This window comes from Suricata suricatta, chromosome 9, assembly GCF_006229205.1.
Source record: "Suricata suricatta isolate VVHF042 chromosome 9, meerkat_22Aug2017_6uvM2_HiC, whole genome shotgun sequence".
Classification (NCBI taxonomy): domain Eukaryota; kingdom Metazoa; phylum Chordata; class Mammalia; order Carnivora; family Herpestidae; genus Suricata; species Suricata suricatta.
Genome location: NC_043708.1, coordinates 18847526 through 18867172, shown reverse-complemented (window position 1 = coordinate 18867172; position 19647 = coordinate 18847526).

Sequence of the window (19647 nt, the reverse complement as noted above, 5' to 3'; positions counted from 1 at the left end):
CTGGGAGACCATGGAATTTATTGTTTAAAACTGCACACTAGAATAAAAAGATGCTCTTAAAATAATTAAAATTATGTACATTTTAAAATGTTATTAATTACTGTTTTATAGTAATGCTGTTTTTTATTTACAGTAACACTGTTGTGTTACTATTTCTATAGTTATTACAAATGCTTTAATTATAATGCTAGTCTTATGGAATAGTTCTATTAAAAAATCCACTATTACAAAATTATTTTTATAACAAATGGAAAGATGGCAAAAATGAGTAACAAAAAAACAAACATCATCTTTCTTTTGATTGGTTGACCAGGAAGTTAGAATGTATAAAGGGTCAGTATTATTGGAAGGTAGTCCTAATGTCAGATCAGTTCCTTAGCAATGTATGTCTCAAATACTAGGGCTCACAGGTGCTCACATCGTCAACGAGTGAGGCAGGAGGGCCTTCATCAAACCCTCCCTCCTGCCTCCCAGTTGTAGGACGGGGCAGTCCCTAAGCCCCTAAGAGCTCTTGTTTCATCAGCAAACCCTGTGCATGCTGACCCTGCTAAGTCACTGTTAGTCACTTTGAATCTGGATAGGTTTGGGAAGGGAGAGATGGGTAATTATTATCCCCAGTGTTAAAATTTAACCTCATGCCAAATTAAAGACTCTATTCACTGCTTATGAGTCTCATACTTCCTTAGATAAGGCCAAGGGAAATGCTGGAAGCACAAAGTAGAGATCTGCCAACCTCATTCCAATGCATTTTTAAAAAATGCTTATTTATTTATTTTGAGAGAGAGCGCAAGCAGAGGAGGGACAAAGAGAGAGGGAGAGAGAAAATCCCAAGCAGTTTCCACACTGCCAGCACAGAGCCGAATGCAGGGCTCAGACTCATGGACTATGAGTTCATGACCTGTCCCCAAACCAAAAGTCAGATGCTTAACTGAATGGCTACTCAGGTGTCCTTCCAATGCATTTTAATGCCATCATTAATAGTCACATATCATTACAAAATGAAATATTGGAGATAAATGCTAAATCAGGGGGAACATTAAGATGTTTCCTTGGAACAAAACAAATCCGTTCCCTATGCCCTACCATGCCTTCTGACTTTACATTTTATAACCTTCTTGAAGTCAGTACTTAAATAGTGCCTGAAATATAAGACCTGCCCTGACTGCCTCATGTGAAACTGAACCCCTGTTGCTACTCACCATACACACATGGAGTTCCTCATTCCCCTGTTCTATGATAGCTTTTTGATTTTCTTTAATAGCAGTGTCCTCTCCTAACATATACAGAATTCACCTGTTTATTATGCTTTTTGTTTGTCTAAGCTTTCCAAAACAAACAAAAAAATGCCACAAAAAAATGCATTGGATTCAACATCCAAAGTTGGATGTGAATTTCTCAAAATCAGGGAATTTTGATGTTTTTTCTTAATGTATTAAAATATTTAGAAAGTGTCTTTTTTTTAATGTTTATTTATGTTTGAGAGAGGGAGAGGGAGGGAGACACAAAATCTGAAGCAGGCTCCAGGCTCAGAGCCCAATGCAGGGCTCTAACTCACAAACTGTGAGATCATGACCTGAGCTGAAGTTGGATGCTTAACAGCCTGAGCCACCCAGGTGCCCCTAGGATGTGCCTGATTTATATAATAAGCCCTAATTAATATTTGTTTAATGATGAAATAGTAATAATAGATCATTTTTTCAAAACAGATTCATATCACTGTTTCAAGAACTTTTAATAGATTCACTTTTTAGTTTTTGTCATAACTCTTTGAAGCAAAAACTTGTATTATCTTTAGTTTACCAATTAGGAAACCAAGATACAGAAAGGTGAAATAACGTGTCACACAGCCACTTAGTGGCAGAGCAGGATTTAGACCTTGAAATCTGATTCCAGGGCATGTGCTCTCAACCTTATGACACATTTTTAGTTAAATAAGAACTTTGGTGGACAATTTTTTTAATTAACAGGCTTAAAGGAAAAATTTTGAAAAACCAATTCAGAAAGTAAAACAAAACTAAGAGACATAAAATATAAGCCAAAAGTAAAATATAAAAGATAAATCTAGGGTCCAACAACTGACTATAACATTTCTTAAAAACACATCAAAAATAATACGAAGAATGTAAAGAAAGATGCCATGGAAAAATATTTAAGAGCAGAAGGACCTTTATCTTCAGGTACAAACAAAGTTTCGAATCTCCAACCAAATGAATGAAAAGAGTCCATACTTAAACATATCCCTGGACTATTTCATAACCCAATGAATCAAGTTATCAAGAAGAGAAATATGTCGAAAGGCACAGGAGTCTGCCTAACTTCCGACTCAGCAACTGAGAAATGCCCTGTTGGTTCAAGCATCCAAAGTGTGAGGAAAACATACTTTCCATCTGGAATGTTGCATCAGGGAAGACTGTGAGCCTCAGTGTGACAGAACAAAGACATCTTCAGAGTCATAAGTACTCAATATATTTACTTCTCATATAAACCTTTAAAAGAAGCTACTTAATTATACACCATGGGCACAAGAAGGTTTAGTTGGGTCAGAGAAAGATTGGGTTAGGAAAACAGTGGATACAACCTAGAACAGGATTTAAGACCTCAAGTATCTCTTTGGGATAAGGCTAAGAGACACTGGCAAGGCTGAAAAGGAAGGAATACAAATTAAGCAGCTAAAGATACACGATTTAAGAATAAAAGGAAGACAGTTAGGGCCTGAGAGGCAGAGTCATGAAAGAACTCCATTGATGAAAGAAAATGTAATCATTAATGATGAATATTTACATAGTAAGTTATGTTTATTGATTTCAAAATTAATTACAGTCACAAACGAGTCTGTAAATGTTACTGGCCTTGAAAATATCTATGAAAATATATAGATGACACATATATTTGAAAATGGAAGGTGTTGGGCAGTGGAGGGTAAGAGCTGCTCATAGCCGACATTTTTAAAATGGAGGATCAAGAAATACGGTTTTGAGTTATTGGACAAAGAAATAAAGATGTGTTTTTAAATTTTATTTGAAAATATTAGTATAGGGGCATCTGGGTTGCCCAGTCAGTTAAGTGTATGACTTTGGCTCAGGTCATGATCTTGCTCTTTATGGGGTCAAGCCCTGCATCGAGCTCGGTGCTGACAGCTCAGAGCCTGGAGCCTGCTTTCAGATTCTCTGTCTCTCTGTCTCTCTAGACCCATCCCCCACTCATGCTCTGTTTCTCTCTCTCTTACAAAAATAAACATTAAAATTTTTTTAAAATAAAAAATATGAATATTATTATAAAAGGTGTAGAAGAAAGGGATCTAACTCTTTGAGGCTAAAGGGAATGGGAATCAAGGGCTAATATCCTAGAATTGTTAAATTATACAGTAATGATTTAAGAATATCATCTAGTGATATGGTGGCAACAATGTGAAGAAAATTAAGACTAGAGTCTTAAGGGATTGTGGAGTAGTAGCAATATCAGTAGGGAAGGAAACTCCCTTTCTTTCCTATTTGATAGTTTCCAAAATTATAGAAAATATATTTAAACATTTAATAACAACAAAAAGATGTTAGATAATGGAATAAAAATGCAGGAGGTTAGCTGAGTCATGTTTAATGGCCTCAGCATTGTGTTTGTCTCTATGTCACCTCTGGGACAATTATTACCTTTAGGGTCTTATGCCTGTTACTTACCCTTTCCTTCACCCATGCCTATTCTCTTGCCTTCTTGAGTTTCTTGTACTCAATTGGCCTAGTCTTGTCCCAGGTTCTTTCTATACAGTGTACCCTCAGCCTGGATGCTTTTCTTCTAAATAATTACAGGGCTCACTCATTCACCTTCTTCAGACCTTACACAATTTCCCATTCTTCATGGAGACCCTCTGATTAGGTTAAGATTTATTCTTCCCACAAACTACCCATTCCATTTCCCTACATGATTTTTCATCATAGTACTCATTGCCATCTAGGATATGTTACACATTTTATGTGTACTTTATTGTTTGACTGCCTCAAACAGAAGATATGTATCATGAAAGTAGTAAATGCTGCCCATTGTGTTCACTGCTGTATCCCTAGCACCTTAAATCATAGGTGACACATAGTAAATGCTCAACTAATATTTATTAAATGAATAAATTCCTTATGCACTTGCTAATAGTAGTCACTTGGCAGACACTCCTCTCTGTTGGCCAGTATCTGAAGGAACATTGCCACTGTTTGCCATTATTTTGCTTTCATGGACAGTCAAGCCCAAATTCTTTCTCTATTACTACCATCATTTACCAAGTATTTTATATAGTTTGTAATCATTTACATATTTTATCAAATAATACCAACAACTCTGTAAAAGGGATATTATAATACCTATTTTACAGAAAATATAGCTTAGGCAATGAAACTATTACGTAACTTACTTAAAGCCACTTGGGTAGTAAGTGACAGAATTAATATATTCAGTTAAGCCATCGTCAGGCTTCATAGGCCTAGGAGACGTTTTAAATTTTCAGTTGACTTTGCATTTGGAGTATATCAATTATATATTTTTATATACAAATTATAGCATACTCAACTCACCTAAATAATAAAGCTATATATCAGCTTTAAATATATAGTTAATTAACAAGTATGGTGAAACTCCAGGGGGAAAAAAAAGTTTATTTTTGAGATTTATGAGTCTTCAAGACTACAGCTATGTCTCTAAAGTTCCTTTAGACCTGTCCTATTCTAGATGTCTGCTTTAATCCCAGTGTCCTTTTCTTAAGATCAAAATATGGGTACCACCAAATTTTTAGTTTGGTTTCTTTATAGATTTTTTTCCCCTTTTCCTACTCCACTAAGTTTTCCTTCTCATTCAAATGCTTGAGAACCAATATTCTGTTTGAAAGAAAAAATTGAGACTTACCTGTCAATGAGTTTATGGAAAATGGGTTTATTCATTCAAACTACCCAATGGGAGCAGGTGGGATGCTCTCATCCAAGCAACCACAATGTCCAATATTGAGTATGGTTTGTTCCCCAGATTTTCTCTATTTCATTTTACTTTTTTACCTAGAAGCCCCATGTACAATGACAACATGATATAAAATGGAAGAGACCTCTTTCATAAACATTATGTTAATTAATAATCTCCAATGGAAACGGAAGGAAGGGGACATAAATTGGCAAAAGAGAGAACAAGCGGAGAAAGAAGAAAGGGAAGAGGAGTACTTAGCTCTTTAGAGAAGAGTCTATAGGACATGGGAAGCCAGCCTCAGCAGGGGATATCAAAATAGTCAAGACAAATCTTGTTTTGGTAGTTTTATGTGGATGCCTGTCATAGGGTGATTTTATCCTTTATTTGGTGATGAACACAGTATAAGATGTTTAACACAAAGGAAACAGAGCATTCCAGTTTTTTGTCAAATGTAACCAAGCTAAAAACCTGTAGCTACTGAGCATTAGCAGCGACATTAGAACTGAGGTGGCATTCACAGAATGGTGTCTGTTGAGCATAACATTCTCGTTTATTCAGACAAATAATCCATGCCTCAGAAACAGACGGTTTTTCGAATGAGTTTAGCAGAACTGAAAGGTAATTGACAGCTCCAGAGATAGAATCCCTCCATTAGTTCACAGAACAGGTAGCTCATATGTGTTATTCTGCTTACAATATTGTCTCAAGCAGTTGATGCAACAGTGAGCTTAGCAATTTACATTAAATGACAGAAAATACTTTTCTTATTCTGGCTGTTTAGAATCCAGGAGGGCTTTGTGATATACACATACACATTCTCATTCACAACCTGCCACAGTAAGTGAGGAAACTTGGGGTGTGTGTGTGTGTGTGTGTGTGTGTGTGTGTGTGTGTGTGGTGTTTACTAATTTAGCAGTTAGTGTTTGGTAACTTATGTATGGCAAATGTACTTAACAAAAAAATTCTGATTTCTGATTTCGCTTGAAAAAATTAGAAGATCTGACACCAGGCCGGTGTGCACATGATAACAGGCATACTGCACCTTTCAATGAGCATCTTCTCTCCCGTTTTTCATTTACTCTGTGTGTAGAATAACATCTAGTTTCTTTCCAAGCTTTACGCCTTCCCTGCTCCCTGTGAAGCCAACATGTCTCATGGAAATAGTAAAGAGAAATAGTATTCATCATTGTTAAAGGTAGGGAGACAGATTTTATTCAGACTATTGCAGTAAGAGAGACTCCAGTGCAAACTGAGCCCAACCTCAACTAAGGCAAAGGTGACTGAGGTTTTTAAAGGGAGAGCAGAAAGGGAACAAATAGAAGCCATAGGGAAGTGAAAAGACTGAAACTAAAAGCTGCTCTAGAGGCTCTGGGGAAACAAGAGGCTCTGGGGAAATGGAAAATCACAGAAGGAAAGTGAGTGGGAAATGGTTAGGCACTGTGAAGTAGGACAAAGTACATTTCATGGTTTGTTAGTATTGTGTTTGCTTTAGCAAAGACTCAGCCACCTTTAGTGGTCCTGAAGGGACTTCAGTCACCTTTAGTGTCCTAGCCTAGTCCAAGCAGAAGCAAAGTTAAAGTTTGGTCAAGCCTCAGTACAGGTTTTGTGACGGTTAATTTTATGCATCAACTTCACTGAGTTAGGGAATGCCCACATAGCTAGCAGAACCTTATTTCTGGGTGTGTTTGCAGGGGTGTTTCAGGAAGAGATTAGCATTTGAATCGGTGAACTGAGTAAAAGCAGATGGCCCTCTCCAGCGTGGGTGAGTATCATCTAATCTGTTAAGGAACCAAATATAATAAGAAATGTAACAAAAAGAAGAGCAGATTCACTCTCTCTGCTTGAGCTGAGAACAGTCAACTTTCGCCTTCAGACATTGGCATTCCTCGTCCTCGTGCTTCGGCTTTCAGACTCTGTCGCACCCCTGGTTTCCTGGTCCCTCGACTCAGCCTAGCACTGCACCACTAGCTTCCCTGGGTCTCCAGTGTGCAATAGCAGATTGTGGGACTTCTTGGCCTCTGTAACTGTGTGAGCCAATTCCTATAATAAGTCTCCTCTTGGATATATCTCTGCATATCCCCCTGATTCTGTTTCTTTGCAGAACCCTGACTAATACAGCTGACAAGTCCTTTGTGCCACATGGGAGCTCACAGTTCACACCTACAACTCCTATTTCCAAAAAAAGACACAGGCAGTTGAGCATCATGGAGTCAAGCAGAGGAGAAGGGTGACAGGGATCTGTGGCCTGGTCTGCAAATCTTCTATATGAAATTGCTTTGCACACAGAGCGCCTGTATCCACTGGGGATGGGGGTGGGGATGAGTTGCCAGGTGGTGCTGGAAACCATAGGATAGACAGGGCCAACAGGCCTCGAGTAATAATTTTACTGAATAAGAAAACTGTTTTGAGTCCAATTTAAATACCTGCCAGTCTGTTTCACGGCAGCACGGGATCTGTCTTGCTCACTGTCATTACTATAGATTCTTCCTTCATTTCAGGCTCCCATTATTTCACCTCTTCCTTTTCCTCCTTCTTCCTCTGCCTCCTCATTCTCCTTTATTTCTTCTTTTTCTCTTTTTTCTCCTTTGACTGTTATAATACTTTATATAAAACGGCATTTGGGAAATTGAGAGTAAAGATTTCGGTCTTTATTTCTGGACTCTTAAGAATGTAAATCCTTTCAAGTCCCTATTTACAGTGATAGATTATATAAATACATATACGCATATACACGCACATATATGTATACATATATATGCATATATATAAAATCTCAGTTATATATATATGCATACATGTTTGTGTATGTATGTGTTCATGTGTGTGTGTGTGTATGTGTGTGTGTGTGTGTGAGAGAGAGAGAGAGAGAGAGAGAGAGAGAGATTATCCTGAGGTCAAAATAGTTCAAAAGATTGTAATTCCTGTGTGTAAATTACCCATTGTGAGATTTCCTGTGTGGGTTCAACCTTTTGGTCTAGTTCTTTTATTTTTGGAAAAGTATTTATGATCTAATTTTAATGTAGAGAAATTCAATAATTAAAAAGAACAATGCTGAATGTTATTAACACACAGAAGTCAAGATGTCAGATAGTCATGTAGAAACATTAACAGAAGCTGGGTTCAGTTTAAATTATTAAGGTGTTAGGTGTAGGCTTTGTAACTTATTCAGATTTTTCTGGTCTCCCAAATTTAGCTTGAAAACATGCTGAAAGTATATAATTTTTCCCCGTAACTTTCTCTTCCCATTTGGAATGCAGATTATTCCAGAACAGCATCTTGCACAATACTGTAATTCTGTCACTTCTGTCTGACCAACTGCAGAGAAGAGGAAGCCGTGTCACTAATATTTGTTAACTTTTTCCAGTGTTTGGGATGCGGAGGATTTGGGGAGGACCAGTGCAAAAATAGCCAGACCACCAGAATGGCTGTCTGAATTTCCATTTCTCATGTTTGCTTCATGATCCCAGAATTTTTATTACTTGTCTTTCATCTTGATGGAGGGTCTGGGTGACTGACAGGCCCGCATCAGACGGATGTCTCCTAATTTACAAGCTGTCATTTCTTTTTTTCTAAGCAGCACCTTTTGTTAGGGATGATAAAACACATCCCTCTGAGATTTGATTGTTTTTTTTTAATTCAAACTGGAGGAGTGAAAGTTTCCCATGGTTACAGCTATTGTTACCAATTTTTTTAAATGACAGTCTTGGTATGGCAAAGTCTCTAGTCCCTGGGAGGGTAGCTGAGAGGTCAGTATCACAATCTGTCACTGTGAGGACTCCAGCCTGTTCATTACGAAAAATCAGAAAGGCTTCTCTTTCCTGCCTGCTGAATTGCTTTAAGAGAGCTCTGCATATTTTTCAGCTCTTCAAGGCAGGGTAAACTTTTTACCCTTCAACTACCCAGTGTTTAGAGACCCTAAGAAGGAGCTATAAGAGCAGCATTGAGTGGGTCTATTGGTTTTGATGACATAAATAAATAGATCATGATGACTTGAAGGGGTGAAATTACTGTTACTTCAAATTTATGAAAAAGAAGCTAAGGCACAAAGTTATTAGTTTATTAGTGGTAAAAACTTACTGAGCACCAGATACGTGCCATTTACTGTGCTAACGCTGGAGCACAAGTGAATATGTCTCATCTTCTATCCTCAGTGAGTTACAGCTTGGATTAAGAAGTACAGGGGCACCTCGGTGACTCAGTTGGTTAAGCATCTGACGTCGGCTCAAGTCATGATCTCACGGTTCGTGGGTTCGAACCCCGCGTTGGGCTCTGTGCTGACAGCTCAGAGCCTGGAGCCTGCTTCAGATTCTGTGTTTCCCTCTCTCTCTGCCCCTCCCCTGCTTGTGCTGTCTCTCTCTCTCTCTCAAAAATAAATAACAACATTAAAAAAAAAAAAGAAGTACAAAAGTACAAGAGACAGGAGCTGGGTGGCTCAGTTGGTTAAGTGTCTGACTTCGGCTCAGGTCATGATTTCATGGTTCTTTGCTCTTTCTGTCTCTCACAAATATAAAAATTTAAAAAAAAATAGAAAGTACAAGAGAAAAACAGAGCACTCTACAAAAAGAGCATAAACAATTAGAAATGTGTAGATAAAGATTAATGGGAATGGGGTATCTGGGTGGCTCGGTTGGGTGTCCGACTTTGGCTCAGGTCATGATCTCATGGTTTGTGGGTTTGAGCCTTGCATCAGGCTCTGTGCTGACAACTAGCTCAGAGCCTGGAGCCTGTCTTCAGATTCTGTGTCTCCCTGTCTTTCTCTGACCTTCCCCTGCTCACTTTGTCTCTCTCTCAAAAATAAATAAAAAAACATTAAAAAATTAAAAAAAAAGATTAATGGGAATGCAGATGAGGGGGAATCTAATTCTTTTTAAGGATTATGTTGAGAAACTCTGGAGTAAACAAGGGGGATTTGGGGAATATGTGAAAGTTCACCAGAGTCACAAGAGACAAAGAGAATAACAGGGAAGAGGAAAGAGATGGTGAATGCCAGGTACCTGTCGTGATAACACCGCCTAAGGCGCAGGTGAGCAGAGCAGAGAACAGTTGTGAAGAAGCCTGTGTTCACCATACCAGGGTATACGAGGAGGAGACATGGTGAGAAATAAGATTGGTCAGGACACTTTCCCAAGGGGGTGTGTTTTAAAGGGCCAGGCAGAGCATAAGCTGGTTTTTGAAAAAGGTATAACATGGGGAAAAGGCAAGAAGGCTTTCCACACCATATGAGAATAAGACATTTCTATCTTCTCAGAAAAAGAAAAGCCTCTCAGGCTGGATTTGAACAGACAGTCCTTAAGATAGAAGAGAAAGAGAAGATCAGAATGTGTCAAATGCTGTGATCAAGGAGAATGAGCTTGATCTTGCTGGGAGCAAGGCAGGGGTAATTGAAGGAGGATTTATGCAAAGCTCTCCTGTAGGGAGATTCATCTGGCACAGGGTCGTGGTTTGGAGGGGAAAATGGGAGTAGATCAGTGGCTCCGAACAACTTATTAGTTCGAAGGTGAAGTGTTAAGGGCTGCAATGTGGCAGTGGCTGGGACAATGCTGTCACGCCGTGGCCATCAGGAATGTCCTGTCAGACGCATCCTAAATTCTCATTCTTCATCCCCGCCACTAAACCAATTGTTCCCTCCAGTTCTGTGAGTGCCGGGCCGGGAGAGATCTCAGACACAGACTGCAGTAATTCTACAGATGAGCACCACCCTGTTCGCAGTTACTTTTTCCTGCCCAGATTTCCACGAGGTCTTCTGTTTTTGGAGAATGAAATAGAAGAGACCAGGAGAAGCAGCCTGTTCAACTCACAGTGGTTATGAAGGAGATGGTGAACATTCTCACGTTACTTTGCTTTGGCAGTGAGAGTTCTTCCTCCCGTTCATCTGCTCCGCGAGAGAGCGTAGCTGTTACTAAGACATTAAACACAGGCCCTCCGTTCCTGACACTCGGCCCCAGAGAAATGGAATCCTCCTTCTGCATGGCCTCAGCTTTCTCTGCTCTGCTCAGATGAGTACTTAGAGGGGGAAAAAAAAACACCAGGGGGTGGAGGTGGAGAGCAGGGCTGATATTCCGAGCACCATGGGGGAGAATACTGCTGAATAATTCACTGATAATGCAAACAGGCTCCAACTGGCAGACAATTCCCTTTCATCCAAATGATTTATCTGAAAATTAAAAAGTCTAACTGAAATCAAAATAGCAGTACTAATTTACAGAACTCGGAGTGTGAATTAGAGGAAAACATTTAATATGTGTACCAGGCAAGCATTGTGGGAATGGAACTAAAATAGTAAAATTTAAACTTTTTTTTTTTTTTAATCTATGGACCGCTGTCATTTACATTCAATTCAACCTGGAAATTAGGTTGCAGTGATATATAGAGGCTATTAAGGTATAGATAGTAGGGCCATATTCTGGTCCCCAAGAGCCATTAATTGAATTGTATCTATGATAATGGATAAATGTTGAATAGCTTTGCACAGAAAGAAAAAAATAGATTTCCTGTGATCCATTTCATACTCAACCCAAAGTATTGGGCAAAGCCAACTAAAGGCATTTAGCATTTATTCAGTCTCTAAGTCCCCATCCTAAAGGTAACATTTCAGCCACTTTTCTAAATCATGATAAATACATGAAGCCAAGATACCCAAAGGATGGAATTATTTTATCAAAGATCTTCCTCACAGAATCACCGTCTTAACATTTTCTGTCAAAGGTGAATGGCCAAGGCAGAATTGAATTACGTTACCTAGGCAAGAGAAGGGAAGGAGAAGATAATACGTGGAAGATTTGATGCTGTCTGTAATAGGCTTTTCCTTTCCACCACAGTTGGTTTATCCGTTTTCTAGAAATTGGCCAGGCGTGTGTGTGAAGGAGAGTAAAAGCGTGCACACATATGCCGAATGTGTAACGTGCCCTAAAGCCATTTAAGTTTTTTTTTTTTTCTAATTTGGATAATTAGTCTAGTTGGCTTCCTGGTTTAACATAGGGCTGAGAAAAATAAGTAAATATGTATTATAAGAGGTAATGCAAATTTATACGATATGTGTGTAGCAATAAAATAAATTCAAATGGCTTCGAGGTTTCATTTGAGCACCCCTATGAAAATTCAATAGCTTTCCTGAAACCTTTCCCATCCATTTCTGAATGTGAAATTGGCTCTAGAATTCTCATGCGAAGCAGGCTCCCGAGTGATATGCTTGGCACTTACACATTTAGCACCTAATGGAATCCAAAGTGAGACAGCACATGAAAATGAGAAAGTATGCCAAAATAAGTTCAAATAATGGCCACATCAATGAAAATCACAGAGCTGAGCATTATGCCAAGATTAAGGGCTGGGTAAAGTACTTGTCTGTTTTATAGAAAAGATTATGATATTTTTAAACTAAAATCCTTTTCCTTTCCTATTTTTCTGTCTCTTATCATCAGACTATACCAACAAATTATGTTGCCCTTTGGGGGTGATCTGTAGACCTTGGTGTCATGGCCTTCATTTATACGCACAGTAAGGTGTGAGTAGCATTGAAGTAGTTTGTTCTGTCTGCTCCCCCCAATTGTCTACATAACTCCGACCCTTTCTTCCTTTACCTCTTTGCTCAAATGTCACGTTTATAGTCTTTAAACAACAAATAGTCACTTATACCCATTGGCCAGAACACATACACTAGTCTGTTTTTCCACTAGCATTATTTAATATATATTTATGCAATCAAATTTTTGTATTTATTCTCTAATTCCTCCCATGCCAAGTATAGTCTTTATAAGAGATGTTATGTAGGATTGCTTCTTACACTTAGTACTAAATGAATACTTGTTATGCGAACTAGTTTTTCTTAGAAAGAGCTGACCCCAGGAAGTTTTCATAATCTTTGTTCATGATTGACAAAAATACCAGTTATGGCTGATAACGATTCTGAGAATTAAGTACTACAAATAAGTTAGGAGGAAGAAATTAAAAAGTTGAATTGTCTGTCTGAGGCCTCCAATTTTATAGAAAAAAAGGGCCAAATGTATAGTTCATTATAATTTAAATTTTGAGGGACCCACAGACTTCTGTGGCATCAGTTAGATATCTGTTACCTTCATTTTATCGGGACTATTTTATGGATCTATTTCAAGGGCTGCATACGAAACTGATAGAAATGAAGGAGTAGGTGATACTTTTAATATTGTTTTTACTTCAATCTATGACATTGAAAGAGACAAGATTTGCAGAGTAGCAGTGTAGATGGTGTCCTTGTTCTGAGTTATAGACCATGATTTTGATAAAATAGGACAAAGCATTCTGGATTTGATAAAAGTGACTACACCATGTTAAAGTTGTTAATGGCCAAGGAATAGAAGCAGATATATGATAAGACTTAGGCATGTTTTCTCTTTCTCAAGACACACACACTCACACATGCATAGACTTAAATAAACCCACAGATGAGCAAGTGGGATGGCAAAGTATGAGTAACAATAAAAACATAAGATGTGAATTAAAGGATTTTCAACTGTTCTTAAACAGCTTCAAGATTATTGAGATGCTAAGAGGAGGGCTGTTCTACCCACTGCCAGGCCATATACTAAGTGATGTAGGTTAAAAAAATGCACCAGACAAACATAGCCTCTGCCCTCATGAAACCTACATTCATGTGGGAAGCAGTAGGAGGATGTGGATTAAAATAGAATTTTAATATAAAATTATATATAAAATTATGGGGAAGAATAATTTAGCTTAAATGCGGAATGTCTTCCGCATTTCAGAAATGAAATATATTTTTTTGTGTGAAGTATTGAGTTCTTCATTGCAAGAAATATTTGAATAGCAGCTCATGAGTGACTTTAAAGGCATTCTGTGGAAAAGCTTACTATGTGAGGGAGGTAATATTTGACAGCTCTTAAGCTACATTCCAAATCCTAAATTCTGCGATTCAGCATTCCGGGGGCTCACTATCTATGGTAGGAGTGTTCTGTTCATTAAGAATGTTATGTAACGGTGGGAGAAATTTACAATCAAATTAATTGCCTAAGTAGTACCTAGAAACTCTGCCATCCAGTCTCTCTCCCATCATTACAACAGGATTTATAATATACTCTGCACATCGGCAGGTCTGGTTTTGATTGGTTTTGCAGCAGGCAATCTGCCTCTCTCCATCACCATGGTTCACATGATAGCAATTGCCTCCCCACCTTGTGACTGCTCTCCTTAAAAAATACCCAGCAAGGAAGTTTTCCATTGACTTCTTAGAAATATTAGAATTAAGTGGTTTGTGGCAGTCATTCAGGGCTATGGCTTTGAAATATTCTTTATAGAGAAAAATTTCAATTGGAGCTTATTTGATATGAACTCAGATTTACATGGTGCATGCACATCCCCTTAATTTAGGCCCCTGACAAATGACGGCCAGCTTTATTTGTGACAATTGCCAGAGGGATAGTTTGCAGGATGCAGTTTGATAACTCTTAATAAGTGACAAATGTGGCATTCAGTTGAGTTTACATAGCACACCTGGAGTAGCAAAGCCACACAGCTGTTAACAGGTGTGAGCACTTGTTTACCAGCATCGCTGGCGTCTGCTCCTTTGAGTCAGCCTCCTAGGTTTACTACTGCTGCTAAATGAGTCAGACTTATCTTCATAGCAGTGTTGCCAATGTCTGTGCTGCCCAGCATCGTGTAATGTAGAGGAAATCAGCATGATTGAGAAGGGACTGTCTCACAGTTCATCTTGGTTTGACCTTCCTGGGATTGGGAACTTGGTTTCCCAGGCACATTATCTGTTTGCTCTGGGGTTTCTGCCAAAGGAGAGAGTCCGCAATCCCGGCAAAGCATTTACAATGATCAGACCTTGCCAGAGGGAAGTATTCATGAATTGGAAAACTGCCTGAATTTATCCAAGAAGAAAGTTCAGAGAATAGAAACAAAGGGAACTTTGGAGCATTTTAGAGCCTGTTCTGTGTTAGATGCATCTGGCAGGGTTCAAAATCTATAGTCTCTTCTGGTAAGTCTTTTCTTTACGACTGCTCTACCTCTACACCTTGGGGGCTTAGGGTTTCTTGTTGGTTACAGGAGTTAAACTTTACCTAAGCTTTTAGGGAAAAAGATAATACTCAAAGCACCTTTGATACCAATTCGTGTAGCTGTGTTACAAATGTTGTAGGCATTGAGATGGTATGACAGTGTTTGGGTTTTCTTTGACAACCGACACAACCAGTACAGGGTTCTCCTCGGTTGCAGTGGAGGGTGACCCAGACTTGAATACGAACTGCAGTTGGGAAAGGTTTCAACGTATGGAGATGCAATGCTGAAGCTAAACCACTTTGTCCTCAGTTGAGAGGAGGGTGAACAGCAGACTCAGATGGAATTGGGTTCGTGAAGTTGTCAGGCATGAAGGATGAGGAAATAGAGGACATCCATAGGGAGGCACAGTTAAGGGGCAGAGAGCAGTGCAGAATAACACAAGGCTGAGAACAAGCCCTCTGCCCTTGTGACAATCTTCTGTACTATACACTCAATCATGTAGGTTTCACTAAACCCGAAGAACTCTTCCCCCTGCCAAGAAAAACCATAAAAACATGTATGCATATTATTAAAGATGGTTGTTATGAATAATTAAATCAGACAGTGATTTGGCAAAAAAGCACAAAAAAAGTTGAATGCATGAGGGAGGCCCTAAGAGGGAAGCGGATTTCTTAACCAAGTGTAATTTTAGTATCTGTGGGCCAGTTCTTTCTTAGCAATGTTTACTAATCCTTTATGCAGTGTTATGTTCCAGTGTTATTACAATCACCATAGACAATTAAGAAGATCAAATGTTAGAACGGATTTTTAAAAGAACAGTCATTTGCTTTTGTTCTCAAGCCAAATTTAGCATCGTTTCATGTTCTTTATAATTAGTATCTTGGCTCAGAGTGTAGCCTCGCATCCCCTCAATGTGCCAGATGCTGGTGTCACTGTGAAAGAGAGGGGCAGGCCTCAGCTTGTGCTAACTGTGCCTGAGGATGGCAAGGTTCCTTAGAGAAGTGACATCGTATGTTGACTCTTAACTGGAAAGTTCCTTACCCAACTTTTGCCTCCTTTGTCTTCCAGTTACTGTCGGAGTGAATAAACGACACTCACCTGTTACCTCGGCAGCAGGGTACCCTTTCTCCTTCTGGAAATGACTATGGTCTCAGCAACTAGTTGAGCAGTTACCAACACCCCAGCATGGCCTTCCCAGGTACGAATTAACCCCTTTTGGAAGGTAACCGCAGGAGGATTCCAGGGGAGTAGGTTGGGATTCTGTTGGGCTGAGCAAGCGAAAATCAGATCGGCTTGTAGAAATAGAGAACTTGGAAGCCATAGAACATCTCTAGATTGCACAATATGGATTTGTTGTTAATATGCCAATATACATCTTTCTGGCTTTTCCACTGAAGTGTTTCTTCCTTACATAGTATTAAAGGAAGGAAGAATAATGGTAGGAGTTAAGCATATCTCTCTTGCTTCATCTAGAATTTATGGGAATAGACCCTTGATTGTTCTAGTCATAGCAACAAATAGTGTGAGGATAGCTCTTCCAGTTTGGGTGTGCATCTCTTCCCCTCCCCCTCCCCCAGTTCTAGTTCAGTTTCCAGCTGAGGAATAAGACTCATCTACAGCATATTCAGAATAGAGAAAACAAATAGATCACTTGAGCTGAGATGATTGGCTCCTAAAAAAGGAAAGTAGCTTGAATAAGGAACCTTTGACCTTCCCCTCTAACTGCCCACCCCAACATTTAGGTAGAGGGTCTGCTCTGGGGAAGGAGCTATCACCATAGATAACTATAGCATGATACGGACTAGATATGATAGATAGAGAGGAGATTAGCAGTCTGTAGAAATTTCTTCCTGTGTCCCATTGTTTCTGTTTGGCCCAGCAAACATTTGTTTACTAAGCGTTTACTCTTTTTCATTTTCCTGTGAGTTGTCTGCCTTCCCTTTTAAGTCCCAGACCTCTAACTCTCTCTCCTTAGTCCTGACAGGCATATGAGCCTCAATGTCCTGATTGCCTGTTGTTCTCATTTTTCTTATGGAACCTTAGTATATACATATTTACAATTTATTTTCTTCTGTCAGTCTGCATCATGTCATTTTAATTTTTATCCCAGCCAGAAGAACCTTAAAGGTCCTTAGTCACAGAGGAAACACTTTTCCTTCCTACATCTGTTAGGGCATGAACAATTTTGAAAAATATGTATTATTTTTTTGTACAAAAATCATTATTATTTAGTTAGTAGTTACTATCCAGTATATAGAATTCTCATCATTTATTGTATTCTCATAATTTTATTTACCCAATAATCTTATGAGATCAATTATTACTTTAATTTTTACACATCTATTTTTAACTACAAAACGGTTAGGCATTATGTTGGGTTATAAAGCTATTAAGAGCATATGTTTTTAACCATTGTAAGATTTAGAAATTTTCAGAAAATTAAAACTAGGAGATATTTCAGACATTATTTTCCCACATTACACGAATTTCTACAAATTACACAATGACTTGCCTATGGTTGTATAAATAGCTATACTTCCTGGGTCCTGGCCCAAAGCATCAGCTTTAGTAATGTGATTTCACTAATTTACCTATTCACAAGGTTCAATGTTGTGATGTTCCATAGTTTGGTTACTCCGCACGGAGACATACTTATTCTCTCTTCTCCCAAGGTGAAGTTTCTAATGGTATTTTCTGTGCATGTATTTAAAAAAGATAATCTGTGACTAAAAATCTTTTTTTTTCCAATTTGAACTGAACCTCATTATGTGAGTGAGTCATATTTTGAAGACTAACACTGCTTGAAACTCTGACTCCTGTTTGTCTTGAAATCTTTCTACACAGAAGTAAGACGTTATCTACATCATATATCTGGCAGGCTCTTCTCTCCATTCTACCTCTGTAAGTTCCAACAGCATATGATTCATTCTCTCCCAAATTTTCATAGGTCTCAGATAGGCCCGACTTAGAAGTGGCTTATAATCAGATAGACTAGTAAATGTTATTCACTGAAGAATAAAATGTTCCAGAATATCAAATTAACCTCCTCCCCCAAGTTAAAAGTTCAAGATCATTTGTCTTCTTTGATTAAAAGAAAGAAAAAAAATGCTTGAACAAAGATTCTCAAAAAGTTAATATTGGTAGCATCTTGTGGCATCTGTATATTTAAAAAATTTTATTATTTTAGAGAGAGAGAGAAGGAACGTGTGTGAGTTGGGAAGAGGGGCAGGGTCGGTGAGAGAAAGAGAGAAATAGAATCTTAAGCAGGCTCCATGTGGACACAGGACTCAGTCCTACATCCATGAGATCATGACCTGAGCTGAAACCAAGAGTCCAACACTCAACCGACTGAGCCACCCTGGTGCCCCTGTATACTTTTTTATTCTATTCTTCCATATGTGTGATATCATCTACTGCCAATTATGAGAATTAAGTATCCTTTTTATACTCACTTGGAACCAATGAAATCAATCATATATGCATTTAATCACTAAATAATTCAGTTTTTCTTTCTCACAGGAGACTATATTAGTTAGGAAAGGTTGGATTTTTCCAGAGTAACACATTACCCTCAAAATCTCATTATATTCTTACCACAAATCTAAAGCACATTTTGAAAGTGGAGGGTGGCTTTGTTCCATGTTAGACACTTGAAAAATTGGGCACTTGTACGTTCTACCATCTTAGGTTACTGCCAACTTTTGGCTTCCAGGTTGGCTGTGGCAGGAGGAAAGAAAATGAGAAAAATCCACACCTACCCTAAATTACCTCAGACTGAAAATAGCATCCAGCAGCTCTGCTCACATCCCACTGCTAAGTGACTCACATGGCCTCAGCTAACAGCAAGAAGGACTGAAGAGTAGAGGGAAACACGTGACCTATTTGGCACACTGTTGTTTCCATTGGTGGCTGAGTAAGGGCTGAAAGCACAGGCTTTCGAGCCTAACAAATATAGTTACATTGAGCTCAGGCTCTGTTATTTACTTACCTGAGTAAATTTCATGATCCATCTGTTTCATCTTCTAAAAAATGAAGATAACAATTTTATGTACTTCACAGAGTCTTTGTGATCTTTAATGGAATGATACACATAAAAGTGTTTAGCACAAGAGATCTGTTATATAATAAGAACTCAGTAATAATTCTCTAATTTTAAAAATCATGGGAATCTACTCTTGAAGCCCAGAGTACACTGTATACATGTCGGTTAGCCAACTGGACAATAAATTCTATTTAAAAATAAATAAATCATCTGACAGATACTTGGCTCACTTACTCAAGAGCTAAGGACTAGCAGAAGGAGACAAAGAAAATACATCACCTGCCTGCATGGAAATCTTGGTCAGTCAGAGAGGAAATACATTCTTACAAAATTTAAAACTTGTAAGGCTTTTTTTTTTTCCTCCAGTAGCTTTTGGAGACTTCCTATCAAAAGAATGAGATGTTAACTTGCTTAAAAGGGAGACAATAACAAAATAAAAAGTTCCTTAAGCACATTTAAGAAGAGCAAGAGGCTCTGACACAAAGCTTCTCAATCTCAGAAGAAAATCACAAGTTAATAAAAGTGAAGCTATGAAAGGGTACCCCCTTCGGTAACTGAACTCGGTTTATGTGGGGAATGTGAGAGGTTGGTGGCATTTATTGGTATGTTGAAAAAAGATGAGCTATTTCATTTGCAAATGTGTCAGATAAGTTTGTCTCACAGGCTGATAAATT